Consider the following 24,670-nt stretch of genomic DNA (forward strand, 5'->3'; position numbering starts at 1 on the left):
TGGGACTTAGTCATTTTTTCAGTGTTTATCAGACTTTCAGATAGGGGAAATGGCAGTGAGCGTTCCGATTTCAGTTCCAGAGCGATTCGCCCGATGAGTCCTTCATATTTAGTCGTTTTCAGACAATTTTCTGAAATTTTGAAAATTTCACTTTTTTGTGAAAATATCCACTAAATGAGGGAATAATATGTGTGAGGATACCCCAGGAGAGTTCCAAATATATGTGGGTAGATTATATATCCCACGGGGGTAAAATTGAAAAAAGGTGAAACATTTTTTTTTTTTGGACTTAGTCATTTTTTCAGCGTTTATCAGACTTTCAGATAGGGGAAATGTCAGTGAGCGTTCCGATTTCAGTTCCAGCGCGATTAGCCTGATGAGTCCTTCATTTTCAGTAGATTTCAGCCAATTTTCTGAATTTTTGAAAATTTCACTTTTTTGTGAAAATATCCACTAAATGAGGGAATAATATGTGTGAGGGTACCCCAGGAGTGTTCCAAATGTGCGTGGGTAGAATATATATCCCACGGGGGTAAAATTGAAAAAAGGTGAAAAAAATTTTTTTTGGAGTTAGTCATTTTTCCGGCGTTTATCAGACTTTCAGATAGGGGAAATGTCAGTGAGTGTTCCGATTTCAGTTCCAGAGCGATTAGCCCGATGAGTCCTTCATATTCAGTAGTTTTCAGCCAATTTTCTGAATTTTTGAAAATTTCACTTTTTTGTGAAAATATCCACTAAATGAGGGAATAATATGTGTGAGGATACCCCAGGAGAGTTCCAAATATATGTGGGTAGATTATATATCCCACGGGGGTAAAATTGAAAAAAGGTGAAACATTTTTTTTTTTGGACTTAGTCATTTTTTCAGCGTTTATCAGACTTTCAGATAGGGGAAATGTCAGTGAGCGTTCCGATTTCAGTTCCAGAGCGATTCGCCCGATGAGTCCTGCATATTTAGTCGTTTTCAGCCAATTTTCAGAATTTTTGAAAATTTCACTTTTTTGTGAAAATATCCACTAAATGAGGGAATAATATGTGTGAGGATACCCCAGGAGTGTTCCAAATTTGCTTAGGTAGAATATATATCCCACGGGGGTAAAATTGAAAAGAGGTGAAAAATTTTCTTTTGGACTTTGTCATTTTTCCGGCGTTTATCAGACTTTCAGATAGGGGAAATGTCAGTGAGCGTTCCGATTTCAGTTCCAGAGCGATTCGCCCGATGAGTCCTTCATATTTAGTCGTTTTCAGCCAATTTTCTGAATTTTTGAAAATTTCACTTTTTTTATGAAAATATCCACTAAATGAGGGAATAATATGTGTGAGGGTACCCCAGGAGTGTTCCAAATGTGCGTGGGTAGAATATATATCCCACGGGGGTAAAATTGAAAAAAGGTGAAAAAATTTTTTTTTTGAGTTAGTCATTTTTCCGGCGTTTATCAGACTTTCAGATAGGGGAAATGTCATTGAGCATTCCGATTTCAGTTCCAGAGCGATTCGCCCGATGAGTCCTTCATATTTAGTCGTTTTCAGACAATTTTCTGCAATTTTGAAAATTTCACTTTTTTGTGAAAATATCCACTAAATGAGGGAATAATATGTGTGAGGATACCCCAGGAGAGTTCCAAATGTGTGTGGGTAGATTATATATCCCACGGGGGTAAAATTGAAAAAAGGTGAAAAAATTTTTTTTTTGGACTTAGTCATTTTTTCAGCGTTTATCAGACTTTCAGATAGGGGAAATGTCAGTGAGCGTTCCGATTTCAGTTCCAGCGCGATTAGCCTGATGAGTCCTTCATTTTCAGTAGTTTTCAGCCAATTTTCTAAATTTTTGAAAATTTCACTTTTTTGTGAAAATATCCACTAAATGAGGGAATAATATGTGTGAGGGTACCCCAGGAGAGTTCCAAATGTGTGTGGGTAGAATATATATCCCACGGGGGTAAAATTGAAAAAAGGTGAAAAATTTTTTTTTTGGGACTTAGTCATTTTTTCAGCGTTTATCAGACTTTCAGATAGGGGAATTGTCAGTGAGCGTTCCGATTTCAGTTCCAGAGCGATTCGCCCGATGAGTCCTTCATATTTAGTCGTTTTGAGCCAATTTTCTGAATTTTTGAAAATTTCACTTTTTTGTGAAAATATCCACTAAATGAGGGAATAATATGTGTGAGGGTACCCCAGGAGAGTTCCAAATGTGTGTGGGTAGAATATATATCCCACGGGGGTAAAATTGAAAAAAGGTGAAAAAAAATTTTTTTTAGACTTAGTCATTTTTTCAGCGTTTATCAGACTTTCAGATTGGGGAAATGTCAGTGAGCGTTCCGATTTCAGTTCCAGAGCGATTCGCCCGATGAGTCCTTCATATTTAGTCGTTTTCAGCCAATTTTCAGAATTTTTGAAAATTTCACTTTTTTGTGAAAATATCCACTAAATGAGGGAATAATATGTGTGAGGATACCCCAGGAGTGTTCCAAATTTGCTTAGGTAGAATATATATCCCACGGGGGTAAAATTGAAAAGAGGTGAAAAATTTTCTTTTGGACTTTGTCATTTTTCCGGCATTTATCAGACTTTCAGATAGGGGAAATGTCAGTGAGCATTCCGATTTCATTTCCAGAGCGATTCGCCCGATGAGTCCTTCATATTTAGTCGTTTTCAGCCAATTTTCTGAATTTTTGAAAATTTCACTTTTTTGTGAAAATATCCACTAAATGAGGGAATAATATGTGTGAGGGTACTCCAGGAGTGTTCCAAATGTGCGTGGGTAGAATATATATCCCACGGGGGTAAAATTGAAAAAAGGTGAAATAAATTTTTTTTGGAGTTAGTCATTTTTCCAGCGTTTATCAGACTTTCAGATAGGGGAAATGTCATTGAGCATTCCGATTTCAGTTCCAGAGCGATTCGCCCGATGAGTCCTTCATATTTAGTCGTTTTCAGCCAATTTTCTGAATTTTTGAAAATTTCACTTTTTTGTGAAAATATCCACTAAATGAGGGAATAATATGTGTGAGGATACCCCAGGAGAGTTCCAAATGTGTGTGGGTAGATTATATATCCCACGGGGGTAAAATTGAAAAAAGATGAAAAAAATTTTTTTTTAGACTTAGTCATTTTTTCAGCGTTTATCAGACTTTCAGATAGGGGAAATGTCAGTGAGCGTTCCGATTTCAGTTCCAGAGCGATTCGCCCGATGAGTCCTTCATATTTAGTCGTTTTCAGCCAATTTTCTGAATTTTTGAAAATTTCACTTTTTTGTGAAAATATCCACTAAATGAGGGAATAATATGTGTGACGGTACCCCAGGAGAGTTCCAAATGTGTGTGGGTAGAATATATATCCCACGGGGGTAAAATTGAAAAAAGGTGAAAAATTTTTTATTTGGGACTTAGTCATTTTTTCAGCGTTTATCAGACTTTCAGATAGGGGAAATGTCAGTGAGCGTTCCGATTTCAGTTCCAGAGCGATTCGCCCGATGAGTCCTTCATATTTAGTCGTTTTCAGCCAATTTTCTGAATTTTTGAAAATTTCACTTTTTTGTGAAAATATCCACTAAATGAGGGAATAATATGTGTGAGGGTACCCCCAGGAGAGTTCCAAATGTGTGTGGGTAGAATATATATCCCACGGGGGTAAAATTGAAAAAAGGTGAAAAAAAAATTTTTTTTAGACTTATTCATTTTTTCAGCGTTTATCAGACTTTCAGATAGGGGAAATGTCAGTGAGCGTTCCGATTTCAGTTCCAGCGCGATTAGCCTGATGAGTCCTTCATTTTCAGTAGTTTTCAGGCAATTTTCTAAATTTTTGAAAATTTCACTTTTTTGTGAAAATATCCACTAAATGAGGGAATAATATGTGTGAGGGTACCCCAGGAGAGTTCCAAATGTGTGTGGGTAGAATATATATCCCACGGGGGTAAAATTGAAAAAAGGTGAAAAATTTTTTTTTTGGGACTTAGTCATTTTTTCAGCGTTTATCAGACTTTCAGATAGGGGAATTGTCAGTGAGCGTTCCGATTTCAGTTCCAGAGCGATTCGCCCGATGAGTCCTTCATATTTAGTCGTTTTGAGCCAATTTTCTGAATTTTTGAAAATTTCACTTTTTTGTGAAAATATCCACTAAATGAGGGAATAATATGTGTGAGGGTACCCCAGGAGAGTTCCAAATGTGTGTGGGTAGAATATATATCCCACGGGGGTAAAATTGAAAAAAGGTGAAAAAAAATTTTTTTTAGACTTAGTCATTTTTTCAGCGTTTATCAGACTTTCAGATTGGGGAAATGTCAGTGAGCGTTCCGATTTCAGTTCCAGAGCGATTCGCCCGATGAGTCCTTCATATTTAGTCGTTTTCAGCCAATTTTCAGAATTTTTGAAAATTTCACTTTTTTGTGAAAATATCCACTAAATGAGGGAATAATATGTGTGAGGATACCCCAGGAGTGTTCCAAATTTGCTTAGGTAGAATATATATCCCACGGGGGTAAAATTGAAAAGAGGTGAAAAATTTTCTTTTGGACTTTGTCATTTTTCCGGCATTTATCAGACTTTCAGATAGGGGAAATGTCAGTGAGCATTCCGATTTCATTTCCAGAGCGATTCGCCCGATGAGTCCTTCATATTTAGTCGTTTTCAGCCAATTTTCTGAATTTTTGAAAATTTCACTTTTTTGTGAAAATATCCACTAAATGAGGGAATAATATGTGTGAGGGTACCCCAGGAGTGTTCCAAATGTGCGTGGGTAGAATATATATCCCACGGGGGTAAAATTGAATAAAGGTGAAATAAATTTTTTTTGGAGTTAGTCATTTTTCCGGCGTTTATCAGACTTTCAGATAGGGGAAATGTCATTGAGCATTCCGATTTCAGTTCCAGAGCGATTCGCCCGATGAGTCCTTCATATTTAGTCGTTTTCAGCCAATTTTCTGAATTTTTGAAAATTTCACTTTTTTGTGAAAATATCCACTAAATGAGGGAATAATATGTGTGAGGATACCCCAGGAGAGTTCCAAATGTGTGTGGGTAGATTATATATCCCACGGGGGTAAAATTGAAAAAAGATGAAAAAAATTTTTTTTTAGACTTAGTCATTTTTTCAGCGTTTATCAGACTTTCAGATAGGGGAAATGTCAGTGAGCGTTCCGATTTCAGTTCCAGAGCGATTCGCCCGATGAGTCCTTCATATTTAGTCGTTTTCAGCCAATTTTCTGAATTTTTGAAAATTTCACTTTTTTGTGAAAATATCCACTAAATGAGGGAATAATATGTGTGACGGTACCCCAGGAGAGTTCCAAATGTGTGTGGGTAGAATATATATCCCACGGGGGTAAAATTGAAAAAAGGTGAAAAATTTTTTATTTGGGACTTAGTCATTTTTTCAGCGTTTATCAGACTTTCAGATAGGGGAAATGTCAGTGAGCGTTCCGATTTCAGTTCCAGAGCGATTCGCCCGATGAGTCCTTCATATTTAGTCGTTTTCAGCCAATTTTCTGAATTTTTGAAAATTTCACTTTTTTGTGAAAATATCCACTAAATGAGGGAATAATATGTGTGAGGGTACCCCCAGGAGAGTTCCAAATGTGTGTGGGTAGAATATATATCCCACGGGGGTAAAATTGAAAAAAGGTGAAAAAAAATTTTTTTTAGACTTATTCATTTTTTCAGCGTTTATCAGACTTTCAGATAGGGGAAATGTCAGTGAGCGTTCCGATTTCAGTTCCAGAGCGATTCGCCCGATGAGTCCTTCATATTTAGTCGTTTTCAGCCAATTTTCAGAATTTTTGAAAATTTCACTTTTTTGTGAAAATATCCACTAAATGAGGGAATAATATGTGTGAGGATACCCCAGGAGTGTTCCAAATTTGCTTAGGTAGAATATATATCCCACGGGGGTAAAATTGAAAAGAGGTGAAAAATTTTCTTTTGGACTTTGTCATTTTTCCGGCGTTTATCAGACTTTCAGATAGGGGAAATGTCAGTGAGCGTTCCGATTTCAGTTCCAGAGCGATTCGCCCGATGAGTCCTTCATATTTAGTCGTTTTCAGCCAATTTTCTGAATTTTTGAAAATTTCACTTTTTTGTGAAAATATCCACTAAATGAGGGAATAATATGTGTGAGGGTACCCCAGGAGAGTTCCAAATGTGTGTGGGTAGAATATATATCCCACGGGGGTAAAATTGAAAAAAGGTGAAAAAATTTTTTTTTTGGACTTAGTCATTTTTTCAGCGTTTATCAGACTTTCAGATAGGGGAAATGTCAGTGAGCGTTCCGATTTCAGTTCCAGCGCGATTAGCCTGATGAGTCCTTCATTTTCAGTAAATTTCAGCCAATTTTCTGAATTTTTGAAAATTTCACTTTTTTGTGAAAATATCCACTAAATGAGGGAATAATATGTGTGAGGGTACCCCAGGAGTGTTACAAATGTGCGTGGGTAGAATATATATCCCACGGGGGTAAAATTGAAAAAAGGTGAAAAAAATTTTTTTTGGAGTTAGTAATTTTTCCGGCGTTTATCAGACTTTCAGATAGGGGAAATGTCATTGAGCATTCCGATTTCAGTTCCAGAGCGATTCGCCCGATGAGTCCTTCATATTTAGTCGTTTTCAGCCAATTTTCTGAATTTTTGAAAATTTCACTTTTTTGTGAAAATATCCACTAAATGAGGGAATAATATGTGTGAGGATACCCCAGGAGAGTTCCAAATGTGTGTGGGTAGAATATATATCCCACGGGGGTAAAATTGAAAAAAGGTGAAAAAATTTTTTTTTGGGACTTAGTCATTTTTTCAGCGTTTATCAGACTTTCAGATAGGGGAAATGTCAGTGAGCGTTCCGATTTCAGTTCCAGAGCAATTCGCCCGATGAGTCCTTCATATTTAGTCGTTTTCAGACAATTTTCTGAATTTTTGAAAATTTCACTTTTTTGTGAAAATATCCACTAAATGAGGGAATAATATGTGTGAGGGTACCCCAGGAGAGTTCCAAATGTGTGTGGGTAGAATATATATCCCACGGGGGTAAAATTGAAAAAAGGTGAAAACATTTTTTTTTTGGACTTAGTCATTTTTTCAGCGTTTATCAGACTTTCAGATAGGGGAAATGTCAGTGAGCGTTCCGATTTCAGTTCCAGCGCGATTAGCCTGATGAGTCCTTCATTTTCAGTAGATTTCAGCCAATTTTCTGAATTTTTGAAAATTTCACTTTTTTGTGAAAATATCCACTAAATGAGGGAATAATATGTGTGAGGGTACCCCAGGAGTGTTCCAAATGTGCGTGGGTAGAATATATATCCCACGGGGGTAAAATTGAAAAAAGGTGAAAAAAATTTTTTTTGGAGTTAGTCATTTTTCCGGCGTTTATCAGACTTTCAGATAGGGGAAATGTCATTGAGCGTTCCGATTTCAGTTCCAGAGCGATTCGCCCGATGAGTCCTTCATATTTAGTCGTTTTCAGCCAATTTTCTGAATTTTTGAAAATTTCACTTTTTTGTGAAAATATCCACTAAATGAGGGAATAATATGTGTGAGGGTACCCCAGGAGAGTTCCAAATGTGTGTGGGTAGAATATATATCCCACGGGGGTAAAATTGAAAAAAGGTGAAAACATTTTTTTTTTGGACTTAGTCATTTTTTCAGCGTTTATCAGACTTTCAGATAGGGGAAATGTCAGTGAGCGTTCCGATTTCAGTTCCAGCGCGATTAGCCTGATGAGTCCTTCATTTTCAGTAGATTTCAGCCAATTTTCTGAATTTTTGAAAATTTCACTTTTTTGTGAAAATATCCACTAAATGAGGGAATAATATGTGTGAGGGTACCCCAGGAGTGTTCCAAATGTGCGTGGGTAGAATATATATCCCACGGGGGTAAAATTGAAAAAAGGTGAAAAAAATTTTTTTTGGAGTTAGTCATTTTTCCGGCGTTTATCAGACTTTCAGATAGGGGAAATGTCATTGAGCATTCCGATTTCAGTTCCAGAGCGATTCGCCCGATGAGTCCTTCATATTTAGTCGTTTTCAGCCAATTTTCTGAATTTTTGAAAATTTCACTTTTTTGTGAAAATATCCACTAAATGAGGGAATAATATGTGTGAGGATACCCCAGGAGAGTTCCAAATGTGTGTGGGTAGAATATATATCCCACGGGGGTAAAATTGAAAAAAGGTGAAAAAATTTTTTTTTGGGACTTAGTCATTTTTTCAGCGTTTATCAGACTTTCAGATAGGGGAAATGTCAGTGAGCGTTCCGATTTCAGTTCCAGAGCAATTCGCCCGATGAGTCCTTCATATTTAGTCGTTTTCAGACAATTTTCTGAATTTTTGAAAATTTCACTTTTTTGTGAAAATATCCACTAAATGAGGGAATAATATGTGTGAGGGTACCCCAGGAGAGTTCCAAATGTGTGTGGGTAGAATATATATCCCACGGGGGTAAAATTGAAAAAAGGTGAAAACATTTTTTTTTTGGACTTAGTCATTTTTTCAGCGTTTATCAGACTTTCAGATAGGGGAAATGTCAGTGAGCGTTCCGATTTCAGTTCCAGCGCGATTAGCCTGATGAGTCCTTCATTTTCAGTAGATTTCAGCCAATTTTCTGAATTTTTGAAAATTTCACTTTTTTGTGAAAATATCCACTAAATGAGGGAATAATATGTGTGAGGGTACCCCAGGAGTGTTCCAAATGTGCGTGGGTAGAATATATATCCCACGGGGGTAAAATTGAAAAAAGGTGAAAAAAATTTTTTTTGGAGTTAGTCATTTTTCCGGCGTTTATCAGACTTTCAGATAGGGGAAATGTCATTGAGCGTTCCGATTTCAGTTCCAGAGCGATTCGCCCGATGAGTCCTTCATATTTAGTCGTTTTCAGCCAATTTTCTGAATTTTTGAAAATTTCACTTTTTTGTGAAAATATCCACTAAATGAGGGAATAATATGTGTGAGGGTACCCCAGGAGAGTTCCAAATGTGTGTGGGTAGAATATATATCCCACGGGGGTAAAATTGAAAAAAGGTGAAAACATTTTTTTTTTGGACTTAGTCATTTTTTCAGCGTTTATCAGACTTTCAGATAGGGGAAATGTCAGTGAGCGTTCCGATTTCAGTTCCAGCGCGATTAGCCTGATGAGTCCTTCATTTTCAGTAGATTTCAGCCAATTTTCTGAATTTTTGAAAATTTCACTTTTTTGTGAAAATATCCACTAAATGAGGGAATAATATGTGTGAGGGTACCCCAGGAGTGTTCCAAATGTGCGTGGGTAGAATATATATCCCACGGGGGTAAAATTGAAAAAAGGTGAAAAAAATTTTTTTTGGAGTTAGTCATTTTTCCGGCGTTTATCAGACTTTCAGATAGGGGAAATGTCATTGAGCGTTCCGATTTCAGTTCCAGAGCGATTCGCCCGATGAGTCCTTCATATTTAGTCGTTTTCAGCCAATTTTCTGAATTTTTGAAAATTTCACTTTTTTGTGAAAATATCCACTAAATGAGGGAATAATATGTGTGAGGATACCCCAGGAGAGTTCCAAATGTGTGTGGGTAGAATATATATCCCACGGGGGTAAAATTGAAAAAAGGTGAAAAATTTTTTTTTTGGGACTTAGTCATTTTTTCAGCGTTTATCAGACTTTCAGATAGGGGAAATGTCAGTGAGCGTTCCGATTTCAGTTCCAGCGCGATTAGCCTGTTGAGTCCTTCATTTTCAGTAGTTTTCAGCCAATTTTCTGAATTTTTGAAAATTTCACTTTTTTGTGAAAATATCCACTAAATGAGGGAATAATATGTGTGAGGATACCCCAGGAGAGTTCCAAATGTGTGTGGGTAGATTATATATCCCACGGGGGTAAAATTGAAAAAAGGTGAAAAAAAATTTTTTTTAGACTTAGTCATTTTTTCAGCGTTTATCAGACTTTCAGATAGGGGAAATGTCAGTGAGCGTTCCGATTTCAGTTCCAGAGCGATTCGCCCGATGAGTCCTTCATATTTAGTCGTTTTCAGCCAATTTTCAGAATTTTTGAAACTTTCACTTTTTTGTGAAAATATCCACTAAATGAGGGAATAATATGTGTGAGGGTACCCCAGGAGAGTTCCAAATGTGTGTGGGTAGAATATATATCCCACGGGAGTAAAATTGAAAAAAGGTGAAAAATTTTTTTTTTGGGACTTAGTCATTTTTTTAGCGTTTATCAGACTTTCAGATAGGGGAAATGTCAGTGAGCGTTCCGATTTCAGTTCCAGAGCGATTCGCCCGATGAGTCCTTCATATTTAGTCATTTTCAGCCAATTTTCTGAATTTTTGAAAATTTCACTTTTTTGTGAAAATATCCACTAAATGAGGGAATAATATGTGTGAGGGTACCCCAGGAGAGTTCCAAATGTGTGTGGGTAGAATATATATCCCACGGGGGTAAAATTGAAAAAAAGTGAAAAAAATTTTTTTTTAAACTTAGTCATTTTTTCAGCGTTTATCAGACTTTCAGATAGGGGAAATGTCAGTGAGCGTTCCGATTTCAGTTCCAGAGCGATTCGCCCGATGAGTCCTTCATATTTAGTCGTTTTCAGCCAATTTTCAGAATTTTTGAAAATTTCACTTTTTTGTGAAAATATCCACTAAATGAGGGAATAATATGTGTGAGGATACCCCAGGAGTGTTCCAAATTTACTTAGGTAGAATATATATGCCACGGGGGTAAAATTGAAAAGAGGTGAAAAATTTTCTTTTGGACCTAGTCATTTTTCCGGCGTTTATCAGACTTTCAGATAGGGGAAATGTCAGTGAGCGTTCCGATTTCAGTTCCAGAGCGATTCGCCCAATGAGTCCTTCATATTTAGTCGTTTTCAGCCAATTTTCTGAATTTTTGAAAATTTCACTTTTTTGTGAAAATATCCACTAAATGAGGGAATAATATGTGTGAGGGTACCCCAGGAGAGTTCCAAATGTGTGTGGGTAGAATATATATCCCACGGGGGTAAAATTGAAAAAAGGTGAAAAAAATTTTTTTTTGGACTTAGTCATTTTTTCAGCGTTTATCAGACTTTCAGATTGGGGAAATGTCAGTGAGCGTTCCGATTTCACTTCCAGCGCGATTAGCCTGATGAGTCCTTCATTTTCAGTAAATTTCAGCCAATTTTCTGAATTTTTGAAAATTTCACTTTTTTGTGAAAATATCCACTAAATGAGGGAATAATATGTGTGAGGGTACCCCAGGAGTGTTCCAAATGTGTGTGGGTAGAATATATATCCCACGGGGGTAAAATTGAAAAAAGGTGAAAAAATTTTTTTTGGAGTTAGTCATTTTTCGGGCGTTTATCAGACTTTCAGATATGGGAAATGTCATTGAGCGTTCCGATTTCAGTTCCAGAGCGATTCGCCCGTTGAGTCCTTCATATTTAGTCGTTTTCAGCCAATTTTCTGAATTTTTGAAGATTTCACTTTTTTGTGAAAATATCCACTAAATGAGGGAATAATATGTGTGAGGATACCCCAGGAGAGTTCCAAATGTGTGTGGGTAGAATATATATCCCACGGGGGTAAAATTGAAAAAAGGTGAAAAATTTTTTTTTTTGGACTTAGTCATTTTTTCAGCGTTTATCAGACTTTCAGATAGGGGAAATGTCAGTGAGCGTTCCGATTTCAGTTCCAGAGCGATTCGCCCGATGAGTCCTTCATATTTAGTCGTTTTCAGCCAATTTTCAGAATTTTTGAAAATTTCACTTTTTTGTGAAAATATCCACTAAATGAGGGAATAATATGTGTGAGGATACCCCAGGAGTGTTCCAAATTTGCTTAGGTAGAATATATATGCCACGGGGGTAAAATTGAAAAGAGGTGAAAAATTTTCTTTTGGACTTAGTCATTTTTCCGGCGTTTATCAGACTTTCAGATAGGGGAAATGTCAGTGAGCGTTCCGATTTCAGTTCCAGAGCGATTCGCCCGATGAGTCCTTCATATTTAGTCGTTTTCAGCCAATTTTCTGAATTTTTGAAAATTTCACTTTTTTGTGAAAATATCCACTAAATGAGGGAATAATATGTGTGAGGATACCCCAGGAGTGTTCCAAATTTGCTTAGGTAGAATATATATGCCACGGGGATAAAATTGAAAAGAGGTGAAAAATTTTCTTTTGGACTTATTCATTTTTCCGGCGTTTATCAGACTTTCAGATAGGGGAAATGTCAGTGAGCGTTCCGATTTCAGTTCCAGAGCGATTCGCCCGATGAGTCCTTCATATTTAGTCGTTTTCAGCCAATTTTCTGAATTTTTGAAAATTTCACTTTTTTGTGAAAATATCCACTAAATGAGGGAATAATATGTGTGAGGGTACCCCAGGAGAGTTCCAAATGTGTGTGGGTAGAATATATATCCCACGGGGGTAAAATTGAAAAAAGGTGAAAAAATTTTTTTTTTGGACTTAGTCATTTTTTCAGCGTTTATCAGACTTTCAGATTGGGGAAATGTCAGTGAGCGTTCAGATTTCAGTTCCAGCGCGATTAGCCTGATGAGTCCTTCATTTTCAGTAGATTTCAGCCAATTTTCTGAATTTTTGAAAATTTCACTTTTTTGTGAAAATATCCACTAAATGAGGGAATAATATGTGTGAGGGTACCCCAGGAGTGTTCCAAATGTGCGTGGGTAGAATATATATCCCACGGGGGTAAAATTGAAAAAAGGTGAAAAAAATTTTTTTTGGAGTTAGTCATTTTTCGGGCGTTTATCAGACTTTCAGATATGGGAAATGTCATTGAGCGTTCCGATTTCAGTTCCAGAGCGATTCGCCCGTTGAGTCCTTCATATTTAGTCGTTTTCAGCCAATTTTCTGAATTTTTGAAAATTTCACTTTTTTGTGAAAATATCCACTAAATGAGGGAATAATATGTGTGAGGGTACCCCAGGAGAGTTCCAAATGTGTGTGGGTAGAATATATATCCCACGGGGGTAAAATTGAAAAAAGGTGAAAAAAAATTTTTTTTAGTCTTAGTCATTTTTTCAGCATTTATCAGACTTTCAGATAGGGGAAATGTCAGTGAGTGTTCCGATTTCAGTTCCAGCGCGATTAGCCCGATGAGTCCTTCATATTTAGTCGTTTTCAGCCAATTTTCTGAATTTTTGAAAATTTCACTTTTTTGTGAAAATATCCACTAAATGAGGGAATAATATGTGTGAGGGTACCCCAGGAGAGTTCCAAATGTGTGTGGGTAGAACATATATCCCACGGGGTAAAATTGAAAAAAGGTGAAAAAAAATTTTTTTTTAGACTTAGTCATTTTTTCAGCGTTTATCAGACTTTCAGATAGGGGAAATGTCAGTGAGCGTTCCGATTTCAGTTCCAGAGCGATTCGCCCGATGAGTCCTTCATATTTAGTCGTTTTCAGCCAATTTTCTGAATTTTTGAAAATTTCACTTTTTTGTGAAAATATCCACTAAATGAGGGAATAATATGTGTGAGGGTACCCCAGGAGAGTTCCAAATGTGTGTGGGTAGAATATATATCCCACGGGGGTAAAATTGAAAAAAGGTGAAAAAAATTTTTTTTGGACTGTCATTTTTCCGGTGTTTATCAGACTTTCAGATAGGGGAAATGTCAGTGAGCGTTCTGATTTCAGTTCCAGAGCGATTCGCCCGATGAGTCCTTCATATTTAGTCGTTTTCAGCAAATTTTCTGAATTTTTGAAAATTTCACTTTTTTGTGAAAATATCCACTAAATGAGGGAATAATATGTGTGACGGTACCCCAGGGGAGTTCCAAATATGTGTGGGTAGAATATATATCCCACGGGGGTAAAATTGAAAAAAGGTGAAAAATTTTTTTTAGACTTAGTCATTTTTCCGGCGTTTATCAGACTTTCAGATAGGGGAAATGTCAGTGAGCGTTCCGATTTCAGTTCCAGAGCGTTTGGCCCGATGAGTCCTTCATATTTAGTTATTTTCAGCCAATTTTCTGAATTTTTGAAAATTTCACTTTTTTGTGAAAATATCCACTAAATGAGGGAATAATATGTGTGAGGGTACCCCAGGAGAGTTCCAAATGTGTGTGGGTAGAATATATATCCCACGGGGGTAAAATTGAAAAAAGGTGAAAAAATTTTTTTTTTTGGACTTAGTCATTTTTACAGCGTTTATCAGACTTTCAGATAGGGGAAATGTCAGTGAGCGTTCCGATTTCAGTTCCAGAGCGATTCGCCCGATGAGTCCTTCATATTTAGTCATTTTCAGCCAATTTTCTGAATTTTTGAAAATTTCACTTTTTTGTGAAAATATCCACTAAATGAGGGAATAATATGTGTGAGGGTACGCCAGGAGTGTTCCAAATGTGCGTGGGTAGAATATATATCCCACGGAGGTAAAATTGAAAAGAGTTGAAAAAATTTTTTTTTGGACTTAGTCATTTTTTCAGCGTTTATCAGACTTTCAGATAGGGGAAATGTCAGTGAGCATTCCGATTTCAGTTCCAGAGCGATTCGCCCGATGAGTCCTCCATATTTAGTCGTTTTCAGCCAATTTTCTGAATTTTTAAAAATTTTACTTTTTTGTGAAAATATCCACTAAATGAGGGAATAATATGTGTGAGGGTACCCCAGGAGAGTTCCAAAAGTGTGGGTAGAATATATATCCACAGAGGAAAAAATGAAAATAGTTGAAAAATTTTTTTTGTGGACTTAGTCATTTTTCCGGCGCTTATCAGACATTCAGATAGGGGAAATGTCAGTGAGCGTTCCGATTTCAGTTCCAGAGCGATTCTCCCGATGAGCCGTTCATATTTAGTCGTTTTCAGCCAATTTTCTAAATTTTTGAAAATTTCACTTTTTTGTGAAAATATCCACTAAATGAGGGAATAATATGTGTGAGGGTACCCCAGGAGAGTTCCAAATGTGTGTGGGTAGAATATATATCTCACGGGGGTAAAATTGAAAAAAGGTGAAAAAAATTTTTTTTGGAACTTAGTCATTTTTCCGGCATTTATCAGAGTTTCAGATAGGGGAAATGTCAGTGAGTATTCCGATTTCAGTTCCAGAGCGATTCGCCCGATGAGTTCTTCATATTTAGTCATTTTCAGCCAATTTTCTGAATTTTTGAAAATGTCACTTTTTTGTGAAAATATGCACTAAATGAGGGAATAATATGTGTGAGAGTACACCAGGAGAGTTCCAAATGTGTGTGGGTAGAATATAAATCCCACGGGGGTAAAATTGAAAAAAGTTGAAAATTTATTTTTTTTCGACTTAGTCATTTTTCCGGCGTTTATCAGAGTTTCAGATAGGGGAAATGTCAGTGAGCATTCCGATTTCAGTTCCAGAGCGATTCGCCCGATGAGTCCTTCATATTTAGTCGTTTTCAGCCAATTTTCTGAATTTTTGAAAATGTCACTTTTTTGTGAAAATATGCACTAAATGAGGGAATAATATGTGTGAGGGTACCCCAGGAGAGTTCCAAATGTGTGTGGGTAGAATATATATCCCACGGGGGTAAAATTGAAAAAAGTTGAAATATTTTTTTTTTCAACTTACTCATTTATCCGGCGTTTATCAGACTTTCAGATAGCGGAAATGTCAGTGAGCATTCCGATTTCAGTTCCAGAGCGATTCTCCCGATGAGTCCTTCATATTTAGTCGTTTTCAGCCAATTTTCAGAATTTTTTAAAATTTCACTTTTTTGTGAAAATATCCACTAAATGAGGGAATAATATGTGTGAGGGTACCCCAGGAGAGTTCCAAATGTGTGTGGGTAGAATATATATCCCACGGGGTAAAATTGAAAAAAGTTGAAAAAAATTTTTTTTGGGACTTAGTCATTTTTCCGGCGTTTATCAGACTTTCAGATAGGGGAAATGTCAGTGAGCGTTCAGATTTCAGTTCCAGAGCGATTCGCCCGATGAGTCCTTCATATTTAGTCGTTTTCAGCCAATTTTCGGGAATTTTTGAAAATGTCACTTTTATGTGAAAATATGCACTAAATGAGGGAATAATATGTGTGAAGGTACCCCAGGAGAGTTCCAAAAGTGTGGGTAGAATATATATCCACAGAGGAAAAAATGAAAAAAGTTGAAAAATTTTTTTGGAGGGACTTAGTCATTTTTCCGGCGTTTATCAGACATTCAGATAGGGGAAATGTCAGTGAGCGTTCCGATTTCAGTTCCAGAGCGATTCTCCCGATGAGTCGTTCATATTTAGTCGTTTTCAGACAATTTTCTAAATTTTTGAAAATTTCACTTTTTTGTGAAAATATCCACTAAATGAGGGAATAATATGTGTGAGGGTACCCCAGGAGAGTTCCAAATGTGTGTGGGTAGAATATATATCCCACGGGGGTAAAATTGAAAAAAGTTGAAAAATATTTTTTTTGGGACTTAGTCATTTTTACGGCGTTTATCTGACTTTCAGATAGGGGAAATGTCAGTGAGCATTCTGATTTCAGTTCCAGAGCGATTCTCCCGATGAGTCCTTCATATTTAGTCGTTGTCAGCCAATTTTCTGAATTTTTGAAAATGTCACTTTTTTGTGAAAACATCCACTAAATGAGGGAATAATATGTGTGAGGGTACCCCAGGAGAGTTCCAAATGTGTGTGGGTAGAATATATATCCCACGGGGGTAAAATTGAAAAAAGTTGAAAAATTTTTTTTTTGGGACTTAGTCATTTTTACGGCGTTTATCTGACTTTCAGATAGGGGAAATGTCAGTGAGCATTCTGATTTCAGTTCCAGAGCGATTCTCCCGATGAGTCCTTCATATTTAGTCGTTGTCAGCCAATTTTCTGAATTTTTGAAAATGTCACTTTTTTGTGAAAATATCCACTAAATGAGGGAATAATATGTGTGAGGGTACCCTAGGAGAATTCCAAATGTGTGTGGGTAGAATATATATCCCACGGGGGTAAAATTGAAAAAAAGTTGAAATTTTTTTTTTTCGACTTACTCATTTATCCGGCGTTTATCAGACTTTCAGATAGGGGAAATGTCAGTGAGCATTCCGATTTCAGTTCCAGAGCGATTCTCCCGATCAGTCCTTCATATTTAGTCGTTGTCAGCCGATTTTCTGAATTTTTGAAAATGTCACTTTTTTGTGAAAATATCCACTAAATGAGGGAATAATATGTGTGAGGGTACCCCAGGAGAGTTCCAAAAGTGTGGGTAGAATATATATCCACAGAGGAAAAAAAGAAAAAAGTTGAAAATTTTTTTTTGGGGGACTTAGTCATTTTTCCGGCGTTTATCAGACATTCAGATAGGGGAAATGTCAGTGAGCGTTCCGATTTCAGTTCCAGAGCGATTCTCCCGATGAGTCGTTCATATTTAGTCATTTTCAGCCAATTTTCTAAATTTTTGAAAATTTCACTTTTTTGTGAAAATATGCACTAAATGAGGGAATAATATGTGTGAGAGTACCCCAGGAGAGTTCCAAATGTGTGTGGGTAGAATATACATCCCACGGGGGTAAAATTGAAAAAAGTTGAAAATTTTTTTTTTTTCGACTTAGTCATTTTTCCGGCGTTTATCAGAGTTTCAGATAGGGGAAATGTCAGTGAGCATTCCGATTTCAGTTCCAGAGCGATTCGCCCGATGAGTACTTCATATTTAGTCGTTTTCAGCCAATTTTCAGAATTTTTGAAAATGTCACTTTTTTGTGAAAATATGCACTAAATGAGGGAATAATATGTGTGAGGGTACCCCAGGAGAGTTCCAAATGTGTGTGGGTAGAATATATATCCCACGGGGGTAAAATTGAAAAAAGTTGAAATATTTTTTTTTTCGACTTACTCATTTATCCGGCGTTTATCAGACTTTCAGATAGGGGAAATGTCAGTGAGCATTCCGATTTCAGTTCCAGAGCGATTCTCCCGATCAGTCCTTCATATTTAGTCGTTGTCAGCCAATTTTCTGAATTTTTAAAAATTTCACTTTTTTGTGAAAATATCCACTAAATGAGGGAATAATATGTGTGAGGGTACCCCAGGAGAGTTCCAAATGTGTGTGGGTAGAATATATATCCCACGGGGGTAAAATTGAAAAAAGTAAAAAAAAAATGTTTTTTGGACTTAGTAATTTTTCCGGCGTTTATCAGACTTTCAGATAGGGGAAATGTCAGTGAGCATTCCGATTTCAGTTCCAGAGCGATTCTCCCGATGAGTCCTTCATATTTAGTCGTTGTCAGCCAATTTTCTGAATTTTTGAAAATGTCACTTTTTTGTGAAAATATCCACTAAATGAGGGAATAATATGTGTGAGGGTACCCCAGGAGAGTTCCAAATGTGTGTGGGTAGAATATATATCCCACGGGGGTAAAATTGAAAAAAGTTGAAAAAAAATTTTTTTGGAACTTAGTCATTTTTCCGGCGTTTATCAGAGTTTCAGATAGGGGAAATGTCAGTGAGCTTTCCGATTTCAGTTCCAGAGCGATTCGCCCGATGAGTTCTTCATATTTAGTCATTTTCAGCCAATTTTCTGAATTTTTTAAAATGTCACTTTTTTGTGAAAATATGCACTAAATGAGGGAATAATATGTGTGAGAGTACACCAGGAGAGTTCCAAATGTGTGTGGGTAGAATATACATCCCACGGGGGTAAAATTGAAAAAAGTTGAAAATTTATTTTTTTTCGACTTAGTCATTTTTCCGGCGTTTATCAGAGTTTCAGATAGGGGAAATGTCAGTGAGCATTCCGATTTCAGTTCCAGAGCGATTCGCCCGATGAGTCCTTCATATTTAGTCGTTTTCAGCCAATTTTCTGAATTTTTGAAAATGTCACTTTTTTGTGAAAATATGCACTAAATGAGGGAATAATATGTGTGAGGGTACCCCAGGAGAGTTCCAAATGTGTGTGGGTAGAATATATATCCCACGGGGGTAAAATTGAAAAAAGGTGAAAAAAATTTTTTTTGGACTGTCATTTTTCCGGTGTTTATCAGACTTTCAGATAGGGAAAATGTCAGTGAGCGTTCCGATTTCAGTTCCAGAGCGATTCGCCCGATGAGTCCTTCATATTTAGTCGTTTTCAGCCATTTTTCTGAATTTTTAAAAATTTTACTTTTTTGTGAAAATATCCACTAAATGAGGGAATAATATGTGTGAGGGTACCCCAGGAGAGTTCCAAAAGTGTGGGTAGAATATATATCCACAGAGGAAAAAATGAAAAAAATTGAAAAATTTTTTTTCGTGGACTTAGTCATTTTTCCGGCGTTTATCAGACATTCAGATAGGGGACATGTCAGTGAGCGTTCCGATTTCAGTTCCAGAGCGATTCTCCCAATGAGTCGTTCATATTTAGTCGTTTTCAGCCAATTTTCTAAATTTTTGAAAATTTCACTTTTTTGTGAAAATATCCACTAAATGAGGGAATAATATGTGTGAGGGTACCCCAGGAGAGTTCCAAAAGTGTGGGTAGAATATATATCCACAGAGGAAAAAATGAAAATAGTTGAAAAATTTTTTTTGTGGACTTAGTCATTTTTCCGGCGCTTATCAGACATTCAGATAGGGGAAATGTCAGTGAGCGTTCCGATTTCAGTTCCAGAGCGATTCTCCCGATGAGCCGTTCATATTTAGTCGTTTTCAGCCAATTTTCTAAATTTTTGAAAATTTCACTTTTTTGTGAAAATATCCACTAAATGAGGGAATAATATGTGTGAGGGTACCCCAGGAGAGTTCCAAATGTGTGTGGGTAGAATATATATCTCACGGGGGTAAAATTGAAAAAAGGTGAAAAAAATTTTTTTTGGACTGTCATTTTTCCGGTGTTTATCAGACTTTCAGATAGGGAAAATGTCAGTGAGCGTTCCGATTTCAGTTCCAGAGCGATTTGCCCAATGAGTCCTTCATATTTAGTCGTTTTCAGCAAATTTTCAGAATTTTTGAAAATTTCACTTTTTTGTGAAAATATCCACTAAATGAGGGAATAATATGTGTGAGGATACCCCAGGAGAGTTCCAAATGTGTGTGGGTAGATTATATATTGCACGGGGGTAAAATTGAAAAAAGGTGAAAAAAAATTTTTTTTAGACTTAGTCATTTTTTCAGCGTTTATCAGACTTTCAGGTAGGGGAAATGTCAGTGAGCGTTCCGATTTCAGTTCCAGCGCGATTCGCCCGATGAGTCCTTCATATTCAGTAGTTTTCAGCCAATTTTCTGAATTTTTGAAAATTTCACTTTTTTGTGAAAATATCCAATAAATGAGGGAATAATATGTGTGAGGGTACCCCAGGAGAGTTCCAAATGTGTGTGGGTAGAATATATATCTCACGGGGGTAAAATTGAAAAGAGTTGAAAAAATTTTTTTTTGGACTTAGTCATTTTTTCGGCGTTTATCAGATTTTAAGATAGGGGAAATGTCAGTGAGCGTTCTGATTTCAGTTCCAGAGCGATTCGCCCGATGAGTCCTTCATATTTAGTTGTTTTCAGCCAATTTTCTGAATGTTTAAAAATTTCACTTTTTTGTGAAAATATCCACTAAATGAGGGAATAATATGTGTGAGGGTACCCCAGGGGAGTTCCAAATGTGTGTGGGTAGATTATATATCCCACGGGAGTAAAATTGAAAAAAGGTGAAAATAAATTTTTTTTAGACTTAGTAATTTTTCCGGCGTTTATCAGACTTTCAGATAGGGGAAATGTCAGTGAGCATTCCGATTTCAGTTCCAGAGCGATTCTCCCGATGAGTCCTTCATATTTAGTCGTTGTCAGCCAATTTTCTGAATTTTTGAAAATGTCACTTTTTTGTGAAAATATCCACTAAATGAGGGAAAAATATGTGTGAGGGTACCCCAGGAGAGTTCCAAATGTGTGTGGGTAGAATATATATCCCACGGGGGTAAAATTGAAAAAAGTTGAAAAAAAATTTTTTTGGAACTTAGTCATTTTTCCGGCATTTATCAGAGTTTCAGATAGGGGAAATGTCAGTGAGTATTCCGATTTCAGTTCCAGAGCGATTCGCCCGATGAGTTCTTCATATTTAGTCATTTTCAGCCAATTTTCTGAATTTTTGAAAATGTCACTTTTTTGTGAAAATATGCACTAAATGAGGGAATAATATGTGTGAGAGTACACCAGGAGAGTTCCAAATGTGTGTGGGTAGAATATAAATCCCACGGGGGTAAAATTGAAAAAAGTTGAAAATTTATTTTTTTTCGACTTAGTCATTTTTCCGGCGTTTATCAGAGTTTCAGATAGGGGAAATGTCAGTGAGCATTCCGATTTCAGTTCCAGAGCGATTCTCCCGATGAGTCCTTCATATTTAGTCGTTTTCAGCCAATTTTCAGAATTTTTTAAAATTTCACTTTTTTGTGAAAATATCCACTAAATGAGGGAATAATATGTGTGAGGGTACCCCAGGAGAGTTCCAAATGTGTGTGGGTAGAATATATATCCCACGGGGTAAAATTGAAAAAAGTTGAAAAAAATTTTTTTTGGGACTTAGTCATTTTTCCGGCGTTTATCAGACTTTCAGATAGGGGAAATGTCAGTGAGCGTTCAGATTTCAGTTCCAGAGCGATTCGCCCGATGAGTCCTTCATATTTAGTCGTTTTCAGCCAATTTTCGGGAATTTTTGAAAATGTCACTTTTATGTGAAAATATGCACTAAATGAGGGAATAATATGTGTGAAGGTACCCCAGGAGAGTTCCAAAAGTGTGGGTAGAATATATATCCACAGAGGAAAAAATGAAAAAAGTTGAAAAATTTTTTTGGAGGGACTTAGTCATTTTTCCGGCGTTTATCAGACATTCAGATAGGGGAAATGTCAGTGAGCGTTCCGATTTCAGTTCCAGAGCGATTCTCCCGATGAGTCGTTCATATTTAGTCGTTTTCAGACAATTTTCTAAATTTTTGAAAATTTCACTTTTTTGTGAAAATATCCACTAAATGAGGGAATAATATGTGTGAGGGTACCCCAGGAGAGTTCCAAATGTGTGTGGGTAGAATATATATCCCACGGGGGTAAAATTGAAAAAAGTTGAAAAATATTTTTTTTGGGACTTAGTCATTTTTACGGCGTTTATCTGACTTTCAGATAGGGGAAATGTCAGTGAGCATTCTGATTTCAGTTCCAGAGCGATTCTCCCGATGAGTCCTTCATATTTAGTCGTTGTCAGCCAATTTTCTGAATTTTTGAAAATGTCACTTTTTTGTGAAAACATCCACTAAATGAGGGAATAATATGTGTGAGGGTACCCCAGGAGAGTTCCAAATGTGTGTGGGTAGAATATATATCCCACGGGGGTAAAATTGAAAAAAGTTGAAAAATATTTTTTTGGGACTTAGTCATTTTTACGGCGTTTATCTGACTTTCAGATAGGGGAAATGTCAGTGAGCATTCTGATTTCAGTTCCAGAGCGATTCTCCCGATGAGTCCTTCATATTTAGTCGTTGTCAGCCAATTTTCTGAATTTTTGAAAATGTCACTTTTTTGTGAAAATATCCACTAAATGAGGGAATAATATGTGTGAGGGTACCCTAGGAGAATTCCAAATGTGTGTGGGTAGAATATATATCCCACGGGGGTAAAATTGAAAAAAAGTTGAAATTTTTTTTTTTCGACTTACTCATTTATCCGGCGTTTATCAGACTTTCAGATAGGGGAAATGTCAGTGAGCATTCCGATTTCAGTTCCAGAGCGATTCTCCCGATCAGTCCTTCATATTTAGTCGTTGTCAGCCGATTTTCTGAATTTTTGAAAATGTCACTTTTTTGTGAAAATATCCACTAAATGAGGGAATAATATGTGTGAGGGTACCCCAGGAGAGTTCCAAAAGTGTGGGTAGAATATATATCCACAGAGGAAAAAAAGAAAAAAGTTGAAAATTTTTTTTTGGGGGACTTAGTCATTTTTCCGGCGTTTATCAGACATTCAGATAGGGGAAATGTCAGTGAGCGTTCCGATTTCAGTTCCAGAGCGATTCTCCCGATGAGTCGTTCATATTTAGTCATTTTCAGCCAATTTTCTAAATTTTTGAAAATTTCACTTTTTTGTGAAAATATGCACTAAATGAGGGAATAATATGTGTGAGAGTACCCCAGGAGAGTTCCAAATGTGTGTGGGTAGAATATACATCCCACGGGGGTAAAATTGAAAAAAGTTGAAAATTTTTTTTTTTTCGACTTAGTCATTTTTCCGGCGTTTATCAGAGTTTCAGATAGGGGAAATGTCAGTGAGCATTCCGATTTCAGTTCCAGAGCGATTCGCCCGATGAGTACTTCATATTTAGTCGTTTTCAGCCAATTTTCAGAATTTTTGAAAATGTCACTTTTTTGTGAAAATATGCACTAAATGAGGGAATAATATGTGTGAGGGTACCCCAGGAGAGTTCCAAATGTGTGTGGGTAGAATATATATCCCACGGGGGTAAAATTGAAAAAAGTTGAAATATTTTTTTTTTCGACTTACTCATTTATCCGGCGTTTATCAGACTTTCAGATAGGGGAAATGTCAGTGAGCATTCCGATTTCAGTTCCAGAGCGATTCTCCCGATCAGTCCTTCATATTTAGTCGTTGTCAGCCAATTTTCTGAATTTTTAAAAATTTCACTTTTTTGTGAAAATATCCACTAAATGAGGGAATAATATGTGTGAGGGTACCCCAGGAGAGTTCCAAATGTGTGTGGGTAGAATATATATCCCACGGGGGTAAAATTGAAAAAAGTAAAAAAAAAATGTTTTTTGGACTTAGTAATTTTTCCGGCGTTTATCAGACTTTCAGATAGGGGAAATGTCAGTGAGCATTCCGATTTCAGTTCCAGAGCGATTCTCCCGATGAGTCCTTCATATTTAGTCGTTGTCAGCCAATTTTCTGAATTTTTGAAAATGTCACTTTTTTGTGAAAATATCCACTAAATGAGGGAATAATATGTGTGAGGGTACCCCAGGAGAGTTCCAAATGTGTGTGGGTAGAATATATATCCCACGGGGGTAAAATTGAAAAAAGTTGAAAAAAAATTTTTTTGGAACTTAGTCATTTTTCCGGCGTTTATCAGAGTTTCAGATAGGGGAAATGTCAGTGAGCTTTCCGATTTCAGTTCCAGAGCGATTCGCCCGATGAGTTCTTCATATTTAGTCATTTTCAGCCAATTTTCTGAATTTTTTAAAATGTCACTTTTTTGTGAAAATATGCACTAAATGAGGGAATAATATGTGTGAGAGTACACCAGGAGAGTTCCAAATGTGTGTGGGTAGAATATACATCCCACGGGGGTAAAATTGAAAAAAGTTGAAAATTTATTTTTTTTCGACTTAGTCATTTTTCCGGCGTTTATCAGAGTTTCAGATAGGGGAAATGTCAGTGAGCATTCCGATTTCAGTTCCAGAGCGATTCGCCCGATGAGTCCTTCATATTTAGTCGTTTTCAGCCAATTTTCTGAATTTTTGAAAATGTCACTTTTTTGTGAAAATATGCACTAAATGAGGGAATAATATGTGTGAGGGTACCCCAGGAGAGTTCCAAATGTGTGTGGGTAGAATATATATCCCACGGGGGTAAAATTGAAAAAAGGTGAAAAATATTTTTTTTTGGACTTAGTCATTTTTACAGCGTTTATCAGACTTTCAGATAGGGGAAATGTCAGTGAGCGTTCCGATTTCAGTTCCAGAGCGATTTGCCCGATGAGTCCTTCATATTTAGTCATTTTCAGCCAATTTTCTGAATTTTTGAAAATTTCACTTTTTTGTGAAAATATCCACTAAATGAGGGAATAATATGTGTGAGGGT

The sequence above is a fragment of the Phyllobates terribilis genome, unplaced genomic scaffold, assembly GCF_046119375.1.
Source record: "Phyllobates terribilis strain yellow unplaced genomic scaffold, ASM4611937v1 Scaffold_41__1_contigs__length_11206878, whole genome shotgun sequence".
Taxonomy (NCBI): Eukaryota; Metazoa; Chordata; class Amphibia; order Anura; family Dendrobatidae; genus Phyllobates; species Phyllobates terribilis.